Here is a 9,367-nt window from a genome sequence, read left to right on the forward strand (position 1 = left end):
CAAAAAGTATCGATTTCTAATATTTAAAGACGAGCCAAAAATTCATCGATTATACATTTTAATAGTACATTGATTACAGAATCTTTTGGTACCATGCAGACACCAGCGTACAAATTTTTTAATTTGATAAACATAAAATACGGATGCGTCGCACATGGTCCGCGTCAAAAAGTATCGATCTCTAATATTTGAAGACGAGCCAAAAATTCATCGATTATTCATTTTAATAGTCCATTGATTACAGAATTTTTTGGTACCAAGCAGACACCAGCGTACAAACTTTTTCGTTTGATATACATAAAGTAAGGATGCGTCGCATTGGGTCCGCGTCAAAAAGTATCGATTTCTAATATTTAAAGACGAGCCAAAAATTCATCGATTATACATTTTAACAGTACATTGATTACAGAATCTTTTGGTACCAAGCAGACACCAGCGTACAAATTTTTTTATTTGATAAACATAAAATACGGATGCGTCGCACAGGGTCCGCGTCAAAAAGTATCGATTTCTAATATTTAAAGACGAGCCAAAAATTCATCGATTATACATTTTAATAGTATATTGATTACAGAATAATTTGGTACCAAGCAGACACCAGCGTACAAATTTTTTAATATGATAAACATAAAATACGTATGCGTCGCACAGGGTCCGCGTCAAAAAGTATCGATTTCTAATATTTAAAGACGAGCCAAAAATTCATCGATTATACATTTTAACAGTACATTAATTACAGAATCTTTTGGTACCAAGCAGACACCAGCGTACAAACTTTTTCATTTGATATACATAAAATAAGGATGCGTCGCACAGGGTCAGCGGCAAAAAAGTATCGATTTCTAATATTTAAAGACGAGCCAAAAATTCATCGATTATACATTTTAACATTACATTGATTACAGAATCTTTTGGTACCAAGCAGACACCAGCGTACAAATTTTTTAATTTGATAAACATAAAATACGGATGCGTCGCACATGGTCCGCGTCAAAAAGTATCGATCTCTAATATTTAAAGACGTGCCAAAAATTCATCGATTATACATTTTAATAGTCCATTGATTACAGAATTTTTTGGTACCAAGCAGACACCAGCGTACAAACTTTTTCGTTTGATATACATAAAATAAGGATGCGTCGCATAGGGTCCGCGGCAAAAAAGTATGAATTTCTAATATTTTAAGACGAGCCAAAAATTCATCGATTATACATTTTAATAGTACATTGATTACAGAATCTTTTGGTACCATGCAGACACCAGCGTACAAATTTTTTAATATGATATACATAAAATAAGGATGCGTCGCACAGGGTCAGCGGCAAAAAAGTATCGATTTCTAATATTTAAAGACGAGCCAAAAATTCATCGATTATACATTTTAACAGTACATTGATTACAGAATCTTTTGGTACCATGCAGACACCAGCGTACAAATTTTTTAATATGATATACATAAAATAAGGATGCGTCGCACAGGGTCAGCGGCAAAAAAGTATCGATTTCTAATATTTAAAGACGAGCCAAAAATTCATCGATTATACATTTTAACAGTACATTGATTACAGAATCTTTTGGTACCAAGCAGATACCAGCGTACAAACTTTTTCGTTTGATATACATAAAGTAAGGATGCGTCGCATAGGGTCCGCGTCAAAAAGTATCGATTTCTAATATTTTAAGACGAGCCAAAAATTCATCGATTATACATTTTAACAGTACATTGATTACAGAATCTTTTGGTACCATGCAGACATCAGCGTACAAATTTTTTAATATGATATACATAAAATAAGGATGCGTCGCATAGGGTCAGCGGCAAAAAAGTATTAATTTCTAATATTTTAAGACAAGCCAGAAATTCATGGAATATACATTTTAATAGTATACTGATTACAGAATTATTTGGTACCAAGCAGACACCAGCGTACAAATTTTTTAAAATGATATACATAAAATAAGGATGCGTCGCACAGGGTCAGCGTCAAAATGTATCGATTTCTAATATTTAAAGACGAGCCAAAAATTCATCGATTATACATTTTAATAGTCCATTGATTACAGAATTTTTTGGTACCAAGCAGACACCAGCGTACATACTTTTTCGTTTGATATACATAAAATAAGGATGCGTCGCATAGGGTCCGCGTCAAAAAGTATCGATTTCTAATATTTTAAGACGAGTCAAAAATTCATCGATTATACATTTTAATAGTACATTGATTACAGAATCTTTTGGTACCATGCAGACACCAGCGTACAAATTTTTTAATATGATATACATAAAATAAGAATGCGTCGCAAAGGATCAGCGGCAAAAAAGTATCGATTTCTAATATTTAAAGACGAGCCAAAAATTCATCGATTATACATTTTAATAGTATATTGATTACAGAATTATTTGGTACCAAGCAGACACCAGCGTACAAATTTTTTAATTTGATAAACATAAAATACGGATGCGTCGCACATGGTCCGCGTCAAAAAGTATCGATCTCTAATATTTAAAGACGAGCCAAAAACTCATCGATTATTCATTTTAATAGTCCATTGATTACAGAATTTTTTGGTACCAAGCAGACACCAGCGTACAAACTTTTTCGTTTGATATACATAAAGTAAGGATGCGTCGCATTGGGTCCGCGTCAAAAAGTATCGATTTCTAATATTTAAAGACGAGCTCAAAATTCATCGATTATACATTTTAACAGTACATTAATTACAGAATCTTTTGGTACCAAGCAGACACCAGCGTACAAACTTTTTAAAATGATATACATAAAATAAGGATGCGTCGCACAGGGTCAGCGTCAAAAAGTATCGATTTCTAATATTTAAAGACGAGCCAAAAATTCATCGATTATACATTTTAATAGTCCATTGATTACAGAATTTTTTGGTACCAAGCAGACACCAGCGTACATACTTTTTCGTTTGATATACATAAAATAAGGATGCGTCGCATAGGGTCCGCGTCAAAAAGTATCGATTTCTAATATTTTAAGACGAGCCAAAAATTCATCGATTATACATTTTAATAGTACATTGATTACAGAATCTTTTGGTACCATGCAGACACCAGCGTACAAATTTTTTAATATGATATACATAAAATAAGAATGCGTCGCAAAGGATCAGCGGCAAAAAAGTATCGATTTCTAATATTTAAAGACGAGCCAAAAATTCATCGATTATACATTTTAATAGTATATTGATTACAGAATTATTTGGTACCAAGCAGACACCAGCGTACAAATTTTTTAATTTGATAAACATAAAATACGGATGCGTCGCACAGGGTCCGCGTCAAAAAGTATCGATTGCTAATATTTAAAGACGAGCCAAAAATTCATCGATTATACATTTTAATAGTCCACTGATTACAGAATTTTTTGGTACCAAGCAGACACCAGCGTACAAACTTTTTCGTTTGATATACATAAAGTAAGGATGCGTCGCATAGGGTCCGCGTCAAAAAGTATCGATTTCTAATATTTAAAGACGAGCCAAAAATTCATCGATTATACATTTTAACAGTACATTAATTACAGAATCTTTTGGTACCAAGCAGACACCAGCGTACAAACTTTTTCATTTGATATACATAAAATAAGTATGCGTCGCATAGGGTCAGCGGCAAAAAAGTATTAATTTCTAATATTTTAAGACAAGCCAAAAATTCATCGAATATACATTTTAATAGTATATTGATTACCGAATTATTTGGTACCAAGCAGACACCAGCGTACAAATTTTTTAATTTGATAAACATAAAATACGGATGCGTCGCACATGGTCCGCGTCAAAAAGTATCGATCTCTAATATTTAAAGACGAGCCAAAAATTCATCGATTATACATTTTAATAGTCCATTGATTACAGAATTTTTTGGTACCAAGCAGACACCAGCGTACAAACTTTTTCGTTTGATATACATAAAATAAGGATGCGTCGCATAGGGTCCGCGGCAAAAAAGTATGAATTTCTAATATTTTAAGACGAGCCAAAAATTCATCGATTATACATTTTAATAGTACATTGATTACAGAATCTTTTGGTACCATGCAGACACCAGCGTACAAATTTTTTAAAATGATATACATAAAATAAGGATGCATCGCTCAGGGTCAGCAGCAAAAAAGTATCGATTTCTAATATTTAAAGACGAGCCAAAAATTCATCGATTATACATTTTAATAGTACATTGATTACAGAATCTTTTGGTACCAAGCAGACACCAGCGTACAAATTTTTTTATTTGATAAACATAAAATACGGATGCGTCGCACAGGGTCAGCGTCAAAAAGTATCGATTTCTAATATTTAAAGACGAGCCAAAAATTCATCGATTATACATTTTAATAGTATATTGATTACAGAATAATTTGGTACCAAGCAGACACCAGCGTACAAATTTTTTAATATGATAAACATAAAATACGTATGCGTCGCACAGGGTCCGCGTCAAAAAGTATCGATTTCTAATATTTAAAGACGAGCCAAAAATTCATCGATTATACATTTTAATAGTCCACTGATTACAGAATTTTTTGGTACCAAGCAGACACCAGCGTACAAACTTTTTCGTTTGATATATATAAAGTAAGGATGCGTCGCATAGGGTCCGCGTCAAAAAGTATCGATTTCTAATATTTAAAGACGAGCCAAAAATTCATCGATTATACATTTTAACAGTACATTGATTACAGAATCTTTTGGTACCATGCAGACACCAGCGTACAAATTTTTTAATATGATATACATAAAATAAGGATGCGTCGCATAGGGTCAGCGGCAAAAAAGTATTATTTTCTAATATTTTAAGACAAGCCAAAAATTCATCGAATATACATTTTAATAGTATATTGATTACCGAATTATTTGGTACCAAGCAGACACCAGCGTACAAATTTTTTAAAATGATATACATAAAATACGGATGCGTCGCACATGGTCCGCGTCAAAAAGTATCGATCTCTAATATTTAAAGACGAGCCAAAAATTCATCGAATATACATTTTAATAGTCCATTGATTACAGAATTTTTTGGTACCAAGCAGACACCAGCGTACAAACTTTTTCGTTTGATATACATAAAGTAAGGATGCGTCGCATAGGGTCCGCGTCAAAAAGTATCGTTTTCTAATATTTAAAGACGAGCCAAAAATTCATCGATTATACATTTTAATAGTCCACTGATTACAGAATTTTTTGGTACCAAGCAGACACCAGCGTACAAACTTTTTCGTTTCATATACATAAAGTAAGGATGCGTCGCATAGGGTCCGCGTCAAATAGTATCGATTTCTAATATTTAAAGACGAGCCAAAAATTCATCGATTATACATTTTAACAGTACATTGATTACAAAATCTTTTGGTACCATGCAGATACCAGCGTACAAATTTTTTACTATGATATACATAAAATAAGGATGCGTCGCATAGGGTCAGCGGCAAAAAAGTATTAATTTCTAATATTTTAAGACAAGCCAGAAATTCATCGAATATACATTTTAATAGTATATTGATTACAGAATTATTTGGTACCAAGCAGACACCAGCGTACAAATTTTTTAACATGATATACATAAAATAAGGATGCGTCGCACAGGGTCAGCGTCAAAAAGTATCGATTTCTAATATTTAAAGACGAGCCAAAAATTCATCGATTATACATTTTAATAGTCCATTGATTACAGAATTTTTTGGTACCAAGCAGACACCAGCGTACATACTTTTTCGTTTGATATACATAAAATAAGGATGCGTCGCATAGGGTCCGCGTCAAAAAATATCTATTTCTAATATTTTAAGACGAGCCAAAAATTCATCGATTATACATTTTAATAGTACATTGATTACAGAATCTTTTGGTACCATGCAGACACCAGCGTACAAATTTTTTAATATGATATACATAAAATAAGAATGCGTCGCAAAGGATCAGCGGCAAAAAAGTATCGATTTCTAATATTTAAAGACGAGCCAAAAATTCATCGATTATACATTTTAATAGTATATTGATTACAGAATTATTTGGTACCAAGCAGACACCAGCGTACAAATTTTTTAATTTGATATACATAAAATACGGATGCGTCGCACAGGGTCGGCGTCAAAATGTATCGATTGCTAATATTTAAAGACGAGCCAAAAATTCATCGATTATACATTTTAATAGTCCACTGATTACAGAATTTTTTGGTACCAAGCAGACTCCAGCGTACAAACTTTTTCGTTTGATATACATAAAGAAAGGATGCGTCGCGTAGGGTCCGCGTCAAAAAGTATCGATTTCTAATGTTTAAAGACGAGCCAAAAATTCATCGATTATATATTTTAACAGTACATTAATTACAGAATCTTTTGGTACCAAGCAGACACCAGCGTACAAACTTTTTCATTTGATATACATAAAATAAGGACGCGTCGCACAGGGTCAGCGGCAAAAAAGTATCGATTTCTAATATTTAAAGACGAGCCAAAAATTCATCGATTATACATTTTAACAGTACATTGATTACAGAATCTTTTGGTACCAAGCAGACACCAGCGTACAAACTTTTTCATTTGATATACATAAAATTAGGATGCGTCGCACAGGGTCAGCGGCAAAAAAGTATCGATTTCTAATATTTAAAGACGAGCCAAAAATTCATCGATTATACATTTTAACAGTCCATTGATTACAGAATCTTTTGGTACCAAGCAGACACCAGCGTATAAACTTTTTCATTTGATATACATAAAATAAGGATGCGTCGCACAGGGTCAGCGGCAAAAAAGTATCGATTTCTAATATTTAAAGACGAGCCAAAAATTCATCGATTATACATTTTAACAGTACATTGATTACAGAATCTTTTGGTACCAAGCAGACACCAGCGTACAAATTTTTTTATTTGATAAACATAAAATACGGATGCGTCGCACAGGGTCCGCGTCAAAAAGTATCGATTTCTAATATTTAAAGACGAGCCAAAAATTCATCGATTATACATTTTAATAGTATATTGATTACAGAATAATTTGGTACCAAGCAGACACCAGCGTACAAATTTTTTAATATGATAAACATAAAATACGTATGCGTCGCACAGGGTCCGCGTCAAAAAGTATCGATTTCTAATATTTAAAGACGAGCCAAAAATACATCGATTATACATTTTAATAGTCCACTGATTACAGAATTTTTTGGTACCAAGCAGACACCAGCGTACAAACTTTTTCTTTTGATATATATAAAGTAAGGATGCGTCGCATAGGGTCCGCGTCAAAAAGTATCGATTTCTAATATTTAAAGACGAGCCAAAAATTCATCGATTATACATTTTAACAGTACATTGATTACAGAATCTTTTGGTACCATGCAGACACCAGCGTACAAATTTTTTAATATGATATACATAAAATAAGGATGCGTCGCATAGGGTCAGCGGCAAAAAAGTATTAATTTCTAATATTTTAAGACAAGCCAAAAATTCATCGAATATACATTTTAATAGTATATTGATTACCGAATTATTTGGTACCAAGCAGACACCAGCGTACAAATTTTTTAAAATGATATACATAAAATACGGATGCGTCGCACATGGTCCGCGTCAAAAAGTATCGATCTCTAATATTTAAAGACGAGCCAAAAATTCATCGATTATATATTTTAATAGTCCATTGATTACAGAATCTTTTGGTACCAAGCAGACACCAGCGTACAAACTTTTTCATTTGATATACATAAAATAAGGATGCGTCGCACAGGGTCAGCGGCAAAAAAGTATCGATTTCTAATATTTAAAGACGAGCCAAAAATTCATCGATTATACATTTTAACAGTACATTGATTACAGAATCTTTTGGTACCAAGCAGACACCAGCGTACAAACTTTTTCATTTGATATACATAAAATTAGGATGCGTCGCACAGGGTCAGCGGCAAAAAAGTATCGATTTCTAATATTTAAAGACGAGCCAAAAATTCATCGAATATACATTTTAACAGTTCATTGATTACAGAATCTTTTGGTACCAAGCAGACACCAGCGTACAAACTTTTTCATTTGATATACATAAAATAAGGATGCGTCGCACAGGGTCAGCGGCAAAAAAGTATCGATTTCTAATATTTAAAGACGAGCCAAAAATTCATCGATTATACATTTTAACAGTACATTGATTACAGAATCTTTTGGTACCAAGCAGACACCAGCGTACAAATTTTTTTATTTGATAAACATAAAATACGGATGCGTCGCACAGGGTCCGCGTCAAAAAGTATCGATTTCTAATATTTAAAGACGAGCCAAAAATTCATCGATTATACATTTTAATAGGATATTGATTACAGAATAATTTGGTACCAAGCAGACACCAGCGTACAAATTTTTTAATATGATAAAAATAAAATACGTATGCGTCGCATAGGGTCCGCGTCAAAAAGTATCGATTTCTAATATTTAAAGACGAGCCAAAAATTCATCGATTATACATTTTAATAGTCCACTGATTACAGAATTTTTTGGTACCAAGCAGACACCAGCGTACAAACTTTTTCGTTTGATATACATAAAGTAAGGATGCGTCGCATAGGGTCCGCGTCAAAAAATATCTATTTCTAATATTTTAAGACGAGCCAAAAATTCATCGATTATACATTTTAATAGTACATTGATTACAGAATCTTTTGGTACCATGCAGACACCAGCGTACAAATTTTTTAATATGATATACATAAAATAAGAATGCGTCGCAAAGGATCAGCGGCAAAAAAGTATCGATTTCTAATATTTAAAGACGAGCCAAAAATTCATCGATTATACATTTTAATAGTATATTGATTACCGAATTATTTGGTACCAAGCAGACACCAGCGTATAAATTTTTTAAAATGATATACATAAAATACGGATGCGTCGCACATGGTCCGCGTCAAAAAGTATCGATCTCTAATATTTAAAGACGAGCCAAAAATTCATCGATTATATATTTTAATAGTCCATTGATTACAGAATCTTTTGGTACCAAGCAGACACCAGCGTACAAACTTTTTCATTTGATATACATAAAATAAGGATGCGTCGCACAGGGTCAGCGGCAAAAAAGTATCGATTTCTAATATTTAAAGACGAGCCAAAAATTCATCGATTATACATTTTAACAGTACATTGATTACAGAATCTTTTGGTACCAAGCAGACACCAGCGTACAAACTTTTTCATTTGATATACATAAAATTAGGATGCGTCGCACAGGGTCAGCGGCAAAAAAGTATCGATTTCTAATATTTAAAGACGAGCCAAAAATTCATCGAATATACATTTTAACAGTTCATTGATTACAGAATCTTTTGGTACCAAGCAGACACC

The sequence above is a fragment of the Prenolepis imparis genome, unplaced genomic scaffold, assembly GCF_030444845.1.
Source record: "Prenolepis imparis isolate NDT839.2.m4 unplaced genomic scaffold, iyPreImpa1.0 SCAF_2, whole genome shotgun sequence".
Classification (NCBI taxonomy): Eukaryota; Metazoa; Arthropoda; class Insecta; order Hymenoptera; family Formicidae; genus Prenolepis; species Prenolepis imparis.